Source organism: Lissotriton helveticus, chromosome 1_1 (assembly GCF_964261635.1).
Source record: "Lissotriton helveticus chromosome 1_1, aLisHel1.1, whole genome shotgun sequence".
NCBI classification, from domain to species: Eukaryota; Metazoa; Chordata; class Amphibia; order Caudata; family Salamandridae; genus Lissotriton; species Lissotriton helveticus.
In genome coordinates this window covers 1,155,833,581-1,155,846,381 of record NC_136057.1, presented here as the reverse complement: position 1 = coordinate 1,155,846,381, position 12,801 = coordinate 1,155,833,581, and the positions used below count along the sequence as shown (strand labels likewise).

The following is a 12,801-nucleotide window of genomic DNA, read 5'->3' as shown; positions in this document are numbered from 1 at the left end:
GTTTAATGATGCACAATGCAAATTATTGGCCTAATGAGGCTGGTTCAGAGGCTTGTTAGATATTTAGATATTTGACCTTATGCAGTAAAATGTACATATCCCAAATCAGTTGGAAGGAGCTAATGCCAGGCACGGCGAGTGGTTCAGATTCGCCCATTTTGGACATTCCTAAATCCAAAAGGTAAAACAGAAAACTTCCCAAACAACAAGACAAGAAGTCAAAGATTTTCACTGATTTATCTCTGCCTGAAATATGGCTTCACCATTGGAGCCTCTAGAATATTGGTAAAATGGCTAAGTTTATCTCTTTGACATCATATTTCTCTCCCTGTGCTTGGACTGGGTCTCTTAAATATCCCTATTTCTATTCTTCCCTTCTCTTTTGCTCCCGAACTAGAAAACAAAATGCAATAGATTCCGCCTGGCACCACTAGGAACCATTGACTTCCATATTTTTGTCATGGACATTGCTCTAAACTCTTATGCATGGTGGTATTTTAACTTTTAAAAAAGTGGATTGACTTCCGTAGTATTCTATGTATGCCCTCTCCCAGATGCTAACAATAATTCTATCTCAGCTCAATAGAGACAGTATTACTAACTTTGCAGATAGACAGTAAAAGGCATGGTGCAGGATTTCCCATCGTTGTTTTTATGTCTGCTCCTACTAGTCTGAACATTTCTCAGCCTAAACACATGCTACACAATTTGATGAGAGATTTCAGCATACTCCACTATCAGTAATACATGTCCACTTATATGCAGCTTTCGGGCCTCAAAACATTGTTGTCAATGAGTGAAATGTATGTTCTAACTTAATAACAGTTTGGGTAAAAAAATTAAAAAAGAACTTAGATTTTGAAAGCTATACATTGCCTCAAATTTAACGTACGAAAAAGTGACTTCATGCGCTAAAGTTTCCAAGGACATTAGTATTTTTGTATTACCTTAAATGCTCTTATGTTGTATACTCGTAAAATTACTTTGCGTTCTGTGTGTTTTACTTTCTATGCGACAGGCCTCATCCTACCCTGGTGCTCCCTAGTGTACCTCGCTGGTCTTGTCCTGCAGGGTCTTGGTTTCATGTAGAGGGGGAACCTATGCTTATTATGGATAGCACTCAGAGATCATCCTATAACTTCCATATAACTCACGCCTGCAGAACCTCACGCAAACCCTTGTATCATGAGACAGCCAGATGTTTTACTAAATTCAACTGTCTAATGCACAAGTAAAATTGTTGAACGCATACTTTTCTTTCTTAAATAACATATTTAAAAAATCAATAAGTAGTACGAAAATCTCTTCAAGATATGTCACGTAGCAGGAAACAATGTGCACATTAGCACTGTACATGAAAGTGTGGGGGAGTACGAGAGAAGAATGAGAATAAATGTCATTACTCTACCTGTGTTTTGAAGATAGCCCTAGCCGGTATGTGTACACCACACTCAGTCACCTACGGAGAAGAGTAGCAATTCTACAGGAATAATTGTATTTTACTCTAATTGACTGTAGGGCAGAACTGTGTTTTGTAAACAAGCCAAACTGTAAATTATCAGGTTGTTTGGAATTTAATCTAAGCCTAGTGGAGGCCACGATGTTTTTATAAAAGCCCGGCCCCCTTAAAATTAAAAATAATGGCCCAATTTACAGAAGTACTTTCAGCTGCATACATATGGTTATTACTGAAAACACCTCCATTTATTCCTGCCAGGAGGTCTCAAAAAGGATTTGTGTTCATATTTGTTGTGTTACAATTTGCTGTAGTACAGTTTTGTACTTTAGTATTGCATAGTGTTGTTATATTAAAGTGTGTTTTTCGTGTTTTGTTTTGGCTGTTTTGTTGTGTTGCACCCTATTGTGTTTTATTAAATGTGTTGTTTTGTTGATTTGTGTTATGTTATTGTGATATGTTTTGTTTACTTAAGAGATGACAACAAATACTGCTACATTTCTAGTCAAAATTAGCACTTTCCTTTAAAGTTCCATTCATAAAAAACAGTTTACCCCTGTCTAAGATGCCAGAGGCTTGTCTTAAATTAGCCCTTTTCGTACTCACATTTTGTGATACGCCCACAATCTCTTTAGTCAATGTGAGGTGCCAGCAAGCGGGATAGGTGAGCCAGTCACATCCGGCACTGAGGAAGGTAACAGTGGGCTGCCCTGGAATTGCCCTGGCCTGAATCTCAGACAGGTATTTTATCATTCCTCCCACGGCTGACAGTGCAGCATAGACCGCCATATTGTGGCTTTAGCAATAAACAGATCTAAAGAGCCTTGGGCCAGGCAGCGTGCGGCCACGGGCCTCCAGATGGCAGGGCCGCTCGCACAGTCGGAAGACACACGAAGGCCTTCCCCGCCGGGTTACAGCTGTTCAGCGAGCAAACCTGGCATAAAGCGGAGTGAACACCGCGTCCCTTCGCAGTACTCTACTCACAGCTGACCATATCCTCCGCCCTCAACCCAGTCCAGCAAAGTAAGGGCTGCAGTGTGTTTTCAAAAGTGTCGCACTTCTTTTTGTACACAAATACAACCCGATCTGTATTTTGCTTCAGGTTTTCAGAAACACTAGTTTCTAGTGCATTTGAACAACCAGCGTGCAGTGCACACCGCACTCAGGAGCTGTATGATAGTGTTGTAAATAGCAGTAGTGTTAGCTGTTGTTGTAGCGCACTGCTATGTGTGATTTCTTGGCGCTGGCAGGAGCAGGCGTGTGGATGGAAAGCATGATGGGTGGTTTGATCCATATGGACAGAGTTGTGTGTTGTGTGTGAGGACCAGAGAAGTACCCCAGTCATGTCACAGTGGGGTTGACTTGGCATAGCGCATAAGAGTGCCTGAAAAGTGGTGTTGTAAAGGGCACATAGGGCAGCAGCTTAGGCCAGAGACAGGTAGGCACTGCAATAAAGTACATGTGTGTAGCTCGCAATGCATGACTGTGGAAGTGGATGTGGTCTCACGGCTAGAGCTGCTGACTTTGGAGCTGGGAAATAAAGGCTCGAGCCTTGGGGTCGACTCCACATCCTGTGATTCTGGGCAAATCACTGAATCTCCCCCTACCTACCCAAAAAAATAATGTGTCCGTGTGTAACGTAACTGGTGCTCATGTAAAGCCCTCCAATACCTTTAGGTCGAGCACGCGCTATATAAATTTGCAACAACATCCCATTGATATATCATATGACCTGTTGCATTATCTGACTGCCTCAAGTTTGTTCCCGAAGCCGACTCTCAAACAATCCTTAATCTGGGGAGCAGAGGCTGTGGGAGCCCATGTGCCATGATTGTTTAGCTAATAATGGTGCAGATTGTGGTAAAGGTATGTATATCCTGAAAAATACACTCTTAATGTAACATTTTTCAAAATGCTTAATTATTTTAACTCCGCTTCAAGCTGTTACATTTTCCCAGCTTGTAGATCAACGAGACCTGCCAATGTGATCTATCTATATGTGCGTATTGGTCAATGTGTGGCATAAGAAGTGGTGGTACTTATATATGTCATTGAGGGGAATATGATGCACCATCAAAAGGATATGTTGTCATTTTTATTGTTTTACTTTTGATCAAATACATCTGAGAGTGCTGGTGGTTTTGGCATAGGTGATCTGCTGCTGCTGCTGAGTCGGAGGTCAGGAGTTCGAGGCGCTCCTCCACCTGCATGCTTCTGGTCCAGTGGTAGAGCGTCACCACTCTGCTGCTTGTGTGCCCTTTTGTCTCTCTATCTTCTTTTTCTGTCCCTCTTTCTGCATTTCTCTCTCTCTTTTTTTCTGCTTCTCCCTCTGCCTTGTTTTCTTTCCTTTTCCTTTTTCCACCTGTTTTCATTCCTATTCTTTTTTTCTCCTTTTCTTTGTCTCCCCTACTGCTGCAATCCCCTGCAGCCCGCCCCTCCAGTGTCCCTTCCCGCTCCCACATTTTCCCGCCTCCCAGCTGTCCAGCCCCCTGCAGCACTACTTAATGGTGGCGCCACTAGCGCGCCAAAGGCAAGCCCGTCTGCACCCCTCCACACCTGAACACGCCCAGTACCAGGGACCCTGCTTCTTGGACATTCCACCGCTATGATGCCAGCACCCTTCTCACCCTCAAACCTGGATGCCACGCTGCTTGCCATCTCACATCACTGAAGAAGACCCATGGACCCTTCGACTACCGGAACTGCAACCGCACCTTCACCCACGCCAGCACATCAGCTCCTTTCGCCACCCAGCCGAGCAACAGCTCACCTGTCTGGCTCAACTGCAACCTCCTCAACGTGCGATCCCTCCACAAACACGCCACAGAAATCTGGGACCTCCTTGACGCCACCTCTCCTGACATCTCTTTCTTCATGGAAACCTGGACTAACTCCTGCTCTGAACCAGACATCGCCATCGCCATCCCAGCTCGCTACAAAATAACCCACAAGGACTGCCCGACCTCCCAGGAGGAGGCATCGCCATCATCCAAAAAAGCACACTCCGGCTGACCATGCACTCTAACGACCCAACGAGGACCATGGAACACCTCCACTTCCAGATCCGGACCATCCCCCACACCACCCTCTGCTTCACCCTTGTCTACAGCCCCCCCGGCATGATCACCTTTCACCAACACCATCGTCGACCTCATCGCACCCCAGCCTCTCACATCCACGGACTACATCCTACTCTGAGACCTCAACTTCCACATGGCAACCCCAGTGACCAGAACACCGCCTCCCTTCAGGAGCACTTCGCCAACATCAGTTTCAAGCAGCTAGTCACTGCACCGACCCACACAGCCGGACACATACTCAAACCAGTCTTCTCCACCAGGGAAACATGAGCTACAGCCACACCACAAACTTTCTTGGACTGACCACCACTGCGTACATCTCGCTTTTGCCATGCCCACTGTACACCACCGACCTCATCGCCCCTCCCCTATCACAGCTGGCATCTCGCTTTTGCCATGCCCACTGTACACCACCGCCCTCATCGCCCCTTCCCTATCACAGCTGGATCAAGGCCACCAAAGAACTTCTCATCAACTCCCTCAGCACATCCACTCCACCAACGCCAACGGATGCCAACACTGCATCTCGCAACCTCCACCGAAGGATCTCCAACTGCGCTGACACCCTGGCACCCCTCAAGAAAAGGCCAGGCAAGCAACACTCCAAGAAAGCCAGCTGGTTCACTCCCGCCTTCCATGAGTCCAGATACACCTGCAGACGACTCGAGAAGAGATGGAGGAACAACAAAACCCCAGAAATTCACGCAACCTTCAAATCCACCGTCAACGCACATCACCTCCTCCTCAAAACCACAAAGAAAACGGCCCTCCAAGACAGAATCAATGCCAAAACATACAACAGCAAAAAACTGATTGCCATCGTCAAGGAGTTTGCCAGGCCCCACAGCGAGACCAGAGACGTTCCTCCCTCCAAAGACCTCTGCAACAAACTTGCCACCTTTTTCCACCACAAGAGCAGGAAGATCTATGACAGCTTCGACACCCTAGACCCGGCCACTACCCCCGCCATCATGGCACACACCCACACCACACCCCAACAGACCATGCTCTGCTGGACCCCTCTCACAACAGAGGGCACACTCAAGACCATGAAGAGTATCAACTGAGGAGCCCCGACGGATCCTTGCCCGTACCACATCTTCCACAGGGCAGCCTCCGCCATCGCCCCCCAGCTTCACCCTACCATCAACTGCTCCATCAAAACCGCCACCTTCCCCAATGACTGGAAACACGCTGAGCTCAACCCCCTGCTAAAGAAGCTGTGCTCAGCCCCAACAGACTCAAGAACTTCAGACCCATCTCCCTCCTACCCTTCCCAGTCAAGGTCATTGAGAAGGCCATCAACACCTAACTCTCCAAGTTCTTCGAAGTGAACCACGTCCTGGACACCTCCAAATCCAGCTTCCGAAGAAACCACAGCACGGAGAAAGCACTCCTTGCCATCACTGATGACATATGCGCCTTCCTCCACAGGGGCCAGACCACAGCCCTCATCCTACTAGACCTCTCGGCCACCTTTAACACAGTCTCCCACCTCACCCTAATCACAAGACTCCACGACGCCGGCATCCACGACAAGGCACTGGACTGGATCCACTCCTTCCTCACCAGCCGGACTTAGCGATTTAGACTACCGCCGTTCCTCTCATAACTGACAAAGATCAGCTGTGGAGTGCCCCAAGGTTCCTCCCTGAGCCCCACCCTCTTCAACATCTACATGTCCCCCCTCGCAGCCATTGTCAAAACCCACAGACTCAATATCATCTCCTACGCCAACGACACCCAGCTGATCCTCTTCCTCACCAACAAACCCACGACCGCCAGAAGCAACTTCCATAGTGGAATGAAGGCTATTGCTACCTGGATGAAAGACAGCTGCCTCAAGCTCAACTTGGACTAGACCGAAGTACTCATTGTTGGACCCACCCTTTCAGCCTGGGATGACTATTGTTGGCCAGCTGCTCTGGGACCCATACCCCAGTGGACCATGCACGCAACCTCTGCATCATACTGGACTCCTCGTTCACAATAAACCACCAAATCAACGCAATTTCCTCAGCCTGCTTCCACACTTTCTGCTTCAAAAGACATTCAGATGGATTCCACCTGATCCAGAAAGACGGTCACCCACGCACTCATCACCAGCAGACTCCAGTACGGCAACACACTCTACACTGGCATCACCCAGGAACAGCTCATGAAACTACAGAGCATTCAAAATGCCGCAAACAAACTGGTCCTCGACATCCCCCACCGCAGCTACATCACGCAAGACCCCTGACGACTCCATTGTCTCCCAGTCAACAAGAGAATCACCTTCAAGCTCCTCACTGAAGCTTACAAAGCGCTACATGACGAAAGACCAGCTACCAGAACCACCGCCTCGCATTCCACGTACCCACCAGACTACTCCACTGTGCCCAACTTGCCCTAGCCTCCGTCCCCAGGATCCACAAGACCAGAACCGGAGGAAGTTTGTTCTCCTACCTCACCGCCAAGACCTGGAACATTCTGCACCTCCACCTCAGACAATCTGCATTGCTGATCCAATTCAAGAATTACCTCTAGATTTGGCTTTTCGAATGATCCTCCACCCAGTGCAACCAGCAGCCCTCACCCCCAGTGCCTTGAGACCCTCACAGGTGAGTAGCCGTACTGTACAAGCCCCTGATTGATTGACTGATTACAGTTTATTGACAGAAATGGAAAGCAGTTACGGTCTAGGACATCAATGGCATAGTCCTCTCTACTTCGGATACACTACCAAGGTAATTGTGTTGTTTTCTGTGACAACACCATGTCGAAATCACTGACAGTAGAAGTCAGACTGGCTTTTTATAAATATGTAATGTAACAGGAGTGTTGATACCCAAAAAGCAGGCGAGTCGGGGCAAAGAGCCCCAGTTGACTTCCACTGTGACAGCCCTAGTGTTTTAACAAGAGTCTGTGGTTGGGTCTGATCTGGGGCTTGTATGTGTCCTGGAGGGTTGAAGGTGTGATGCTGAGCGACCCTCCTTCATTAAGAATGTCTGAACTGAGTTGACTTGGTGTTAACTGTCTAAATTAGAACTACATTGGGGCCGGAGTATTTGACTTTCTTGCATGACGGCATTAGCCTGCTCCTGTTCAAGAAATGTGTATGTTATCTCTGTTGTAAACGAGTGATCACTGAGTGTACATCCTCACTGCCAAGTGTTGTTATGTACTAGATATTGTCACTCACAAACTAGTCCGCATATCAGTGCAGGGAATGTGATTAACTGTCTGGGTCTTTCAGACAGACATTTCTTTCAACTCTGAGCATACAGAAGGGAAAACATAATTTACAACGCAAGCGATACGTCGCATGCCATTACAATGCAAGTTGTTACAACTATGCGTTGTTACATCGCATGCCATTACAATGCAAGTCATTACAACGTCTTACTGTAGGGGCAGAAGATGTTGGATTTGTTGGATTTTCAATCCAACACCTTCTCTACTGTTACACACATCTGGAGCTGGAATAATAAATTATACTATTCCAAACTCCAGCGCCCCCCCCCTACAGCAAGTCATTGTAACAACTTGTGTTGTAATGGTATGCGATGTAACACCATGTTGTTGTAATGACTTGTGTTGTAATGGCATAATGGCATGCGAAGAAAACACATGCGTTGTAAAGAGTGCTAATCAAAAAGGAGCTGTGAGAAATTGGGTTGTTGGTTGAGGGGGTGAAATCCCACTCAAGCAACAGCCACAATCCTTGTCAAGTTGAACCACAAAAAGTAAATAAATTAACCCGTGCTTAACCGTCTTGTAGCTTGGCACCAAAGGAGTCAGGCTTAATTTAGAGGCAATGTGTAAAGTATTTATGCAGCACTTAAACAGTAATTGATTGAAAACACAACACAAGAAAAATCCAACACTAATTTAGAAAAATAGAGGAAATCTGAATAAATCATTTGACATCAAAATTACAAACATCCAATCAGGAGAACTGAAATTATGAATATTTAAAATTGAAAGTGTAAAATAGTCCCTAAAAGATCAAAGCGCCAACCGTGGACATCAGGTCGTGCGAGACCGAGGAAAAGTCTAGAGTTATGGCTGACAGCGATGGAAAATGGGTCCACTACTTGAAGTGGATTGGACCTGATCTCCGCTTACCTTTGGACTAAGAACTCATTTTATGGAAAAAAATGTCTAAGAAGGTAAAGGTCAGCAGGGCAAGGCAGCCGGTGGTGTCCGAGGCACAGATGTTGTCTTCGGGGAGCCGCTGGACGTAGTAGCAGTGAAGATTTCTACGTTTGGACTAAGTCTCATAATGAAGTTGAAAATCTACAGCGGGAAGAAGCTGCAGGCTGTTGCTGACGATTGCTCCTCGAGGCCAGATACCCTGTCTGCAAGAAACCACTAAACAGGAATTGCTGCTGCGGAGAAAATGTAGCGGGAGCTGCCGCAAAGCCAGGCAGTCCGGCGGTGTACCTTGGGTAAATCAGAGAGAAGGTAGGTACCTGTCACCTCTCGGTACTCAGAGCACTTATTGGCAGAACATTTTTCGCTGTCCCAAGTTTCAGATTTTAGCTTTCTGGGCATCTTTAGCACCACCCCCAAGAGTGCAGTGCCTGAGTGGCACCATTTGGAGGGTCAGGACTCACTTAGGCTGGGTCCAGGTGTGGCTTCAAGATGGGTGCAGCGTTTGCTGATCAGGAGGCCAACCAACTAGCCTATGGAGTCACTCCGAGAGCCTTGGGTTCAAGCAGGAAAGCACGTCACAGGCAGCAGGTCAGTCCTCTGAGAATCTTTCCACAGGTCCAGAAGTGAACTGAAGAGTGTGTCCGGTGGTCCTATTTTTATACCTGGTTCCACATAGAAGTGGAAGAAGCTTCTGGAGTTTTCCCCACGCAGAAGTGTCTAATATTTCCGGCAGCCCTGCCCTGGTCCTAGTCTGTCTGCAGGCACAAGAGGCTAATGTGAAGTTCCTTGTGTGTGAACTGAGGCAATTTCATAGAAGTACAAGTAGGGCTCTGCACTGCCCCCCCACCCCCTCCCATCCTTTTGGATGGCCCATTCTACCAACACCCAGTCCCTCTATTGTGCTGCTGTCTGGGATGGAATAAGCAAAGGCCAACTGTCAACTACAACTAGTTACTCATGTAACCCAGGAAACATGCTGAACGCACCAAGTGGTTGGCACAAGAAAATGGCAATTTTCTACAAGCGTAATTTTTTTAATTGTGACTTGAAATCTTATTATGACATTAAAGAGGATTTTAAATTAGAAATGATCAGGCACCAAACAGGACATGTCTTCCTGCTCCCGAACAAAGTCATCACTTATTAGATGTACTAAGGTAAACCAATGTTATCCTATAGGAGAAGTAGGCCTCACAGTAGTGGAAAATACATTAGTGAGTTTTTTACTACCAGGACATGTAAGGACATGTAAAACTTAAAAGTACATGCCCAGCCTTTTAATTACAGCGCACCCGGTCCTTTGAGCTTACCTTAGGGATGACTTATATCTATTTAAAAGGCAGTTTTAGGCTTGGCAAAATGATTATCTTGTCAACTCGAATTGACAGTTTAAAACTGCTCACAGGCTGCATTGGCAGGCCTTGGACATGTTTTAGGGGGGTACTTAAGTGATGGCATAAAACGTGCTCCAAGTCCACTAGTAGCATTTAATGTACCAACCTTGAGTATCTAGTATACCACTTTACTAGGGCCTTATAAGTAAATTAAATATGCCAATCAGGTGTAAACTAATTTTGCCATGCTTTAGGGAGTGAACAGAAGCACTTTATCACTGTTTAGAACTGGTAAAGTGCAGAGTCCTAAAAACCAACCAAATTAGATTAATAAAACAGGAGGGGTTAAGGCAAAAAGTTTGGGGTTGGCCGTGCACAAATGGCCAAGTCCAACAGGGGCCAATTAAGCATGAAACGGGTTGTATCATTTGACATTGCTGTCTACCCACCCTTTTTGGTCCTGCTAGAAAGCGCATTAACTCAATCCCTCTAATATTGAAATCTATACAGTGGATGCACAGTGGTGGTCAAAGTGTTTGTTTTGCAGTAGGTCCTGCCAGTGGTGCTTTGTGAGGTTTCCAAGTGTCATGCATGAGATGTGGGCTTTAACAATTGCATCATTAGCAATGTCACCTTTCTTTGGTGCAGCAAATTAGGAGTTACGTGTCCTTACAATAACAATATTGTGATCATACAATTGTATTACATGCTTAATGTGCAAAACATAGCAGTTCCCGATTCAAGCATGTCTGAATGGTGGGGAGACAATGTGATGTAGCCATTCCAATTTGGATTTTCCATTCACACACCTCTTCGTTTATATGCTTTAACTGTGGCTCATGGATTCTGTGAAAAATATGTTCCTGAAATATATGGTGATGATGTCCCTACCAAGTTGGTCCTTGGCATGCGCTGTGGCTGAAGAACGTGGATCCCTATTAGTTTGCATGCCTCCAAGATTAGCTCCACCGACTGTCCAACCCTAGGCAGTGGTGGAAGAGTTCACTACTAAACTACAGGTCATTCAGAAATCCTAAATTGAGTGAGAACATCCAAAACCCATAAGAAAGGGCAGATCACATCATCCAAAGTAGTTGATGAAAGCAAGTGAGCCAGTGACAAATGTAGAGAGTGGGTCAAGGTGCACACACCAGACGTTTAACAGGCAGTTGACAATTGGCTAGAGTGCATAGAGATCAACCCAGAATGCCCAGAACCAAATGCCATGGCAGCAGTGTGAGGCAAGTCAAGTACAGGCTTGCGTCAGTAGCAGTGGACCCATCCAGCATGAAGAGGCATGTCAGTGACAGGCTGAGGAAGTACCAGGAAGTGTAAAGGTAGTCAATCTAACAGGAGCAAGGGTACAGTAGGGCAACACATTCCAGGAGAAGGATATCAAGTAATGGAAATATTCTCTATTTCATTAATTACACAATAGTAATCCAGACTTTATCAATAGTAAATGCTTCAAATGCACAGTTAGAAAATATGTGTACTGGTGCTTTAAGAGACAGTACGTCAGGCAAGCAAACAATATTGGGGACCATACCACGCAGACATGCAAGAATTGTCCTTCAGGCACAATTAGGCCATAGTTGTCTGCGTGCACACGTCTTGTCTGTTCTTTCAGCTCTTGTGCTTTGAGTTAATGAAATACGAGCTATGTTGTTTTGGTCCAGCAATGAACAAATAGCTGATTTCCTTTCTGCTGTGATTTCCCCTGCTTCCGGGCCATCACAGTAGGTTGCATGGGATTGGATGATTCCAGCTTTGTTACGTCATAGAAGAAGTGTCATAGAGGAATTCCATAGTTCATCACAACTTTACTGTCTTAAAAGCATTACTACAAAGCTGGAGCCAAGGGAGGTCGGTACGGTCGGTGTTCCCGTTATAAAAGGGTGCACGAGTACTGCCTTAGCTCTGAAACGCAGCAAAAGCTGGGGTACATGACTCTTCTAGATGTAAGCCTCCTATTTTGCCCCGAATAATATCCCCACTTCTCTTGAGCACCCAGCATCTTCCTTTAAAAACGTATTTAATTTCACTGACAGAAAGACACATTTATGGAATGCTGCAGGCCGTGCTTGTGGACAAGTTGACATAGATCAAACCATTGCCCATTGTTTACTTTCAGGTTGTTCAGATGGCTTCTTCCCTAAATAATACTAGTGGTGCCCTCACCTCGTTTTCACCTCCAAATCTCCTTTGCTGTAATTAGCACTTTTCTTCCAAACTTCTTCTTTTTTTTTTTTACTTCATTACTCGTTGTTTACTTTTTGCTTGTGTTTTGAAAACCATTACCCTGAGACTGTATTGTTCCACAGATCTAAGTTGGGCATTGTAATCTAAGTTAAGAATGGTCGAGTAATATCAAATTTAGAAAATATATGTTATTGAAGAGCTAAAGCAAGGACTTGTGAGATTTTCCATTCAGACAGATCCCAGTCATTCACAGGGAGGGACATTTAACAGGCACGTGTCTTTATTTATTTATTTAAATTTATATAGCAGCGCACAGCTACCCCATGGGGTTTCCCGGCGCTAACAGAGGAAGCAGGAAGAAAAGCAAAAGACAATTTTTTATTTAATTTTCGGGACTTGGAATCTAGCTTGTGTAGATTGTGCGAGGAGGGACATAAGGAGTGGCAAGCTGTTGTACATAGTCGGGAGCCTTGGCATGCTTGATGCGGAACATGTACGTAAGGACCAGTCGTTGTGTGCTAACAATTCAGAGTTCCACTTGCAGTGCCATGGGTCACTCTAATGTCACCACTAGGTGTATCGGTGGACT

The 12,801-nt window shown here is 45.7% G+C and overlaps 1 protein-coding gene across 1 annotated transcript in view; it reads left to right on the top strand.

Moving 5' to 3' along the window:
* RELN (reelin) overlaps nucleotides 1-12,801 on the top strand; it is a 1,711,021-nt gene that overhangs the window by 1,265,386 nt on the left and 432,834 nt on the right. The window lies entirely within an intron of this gene.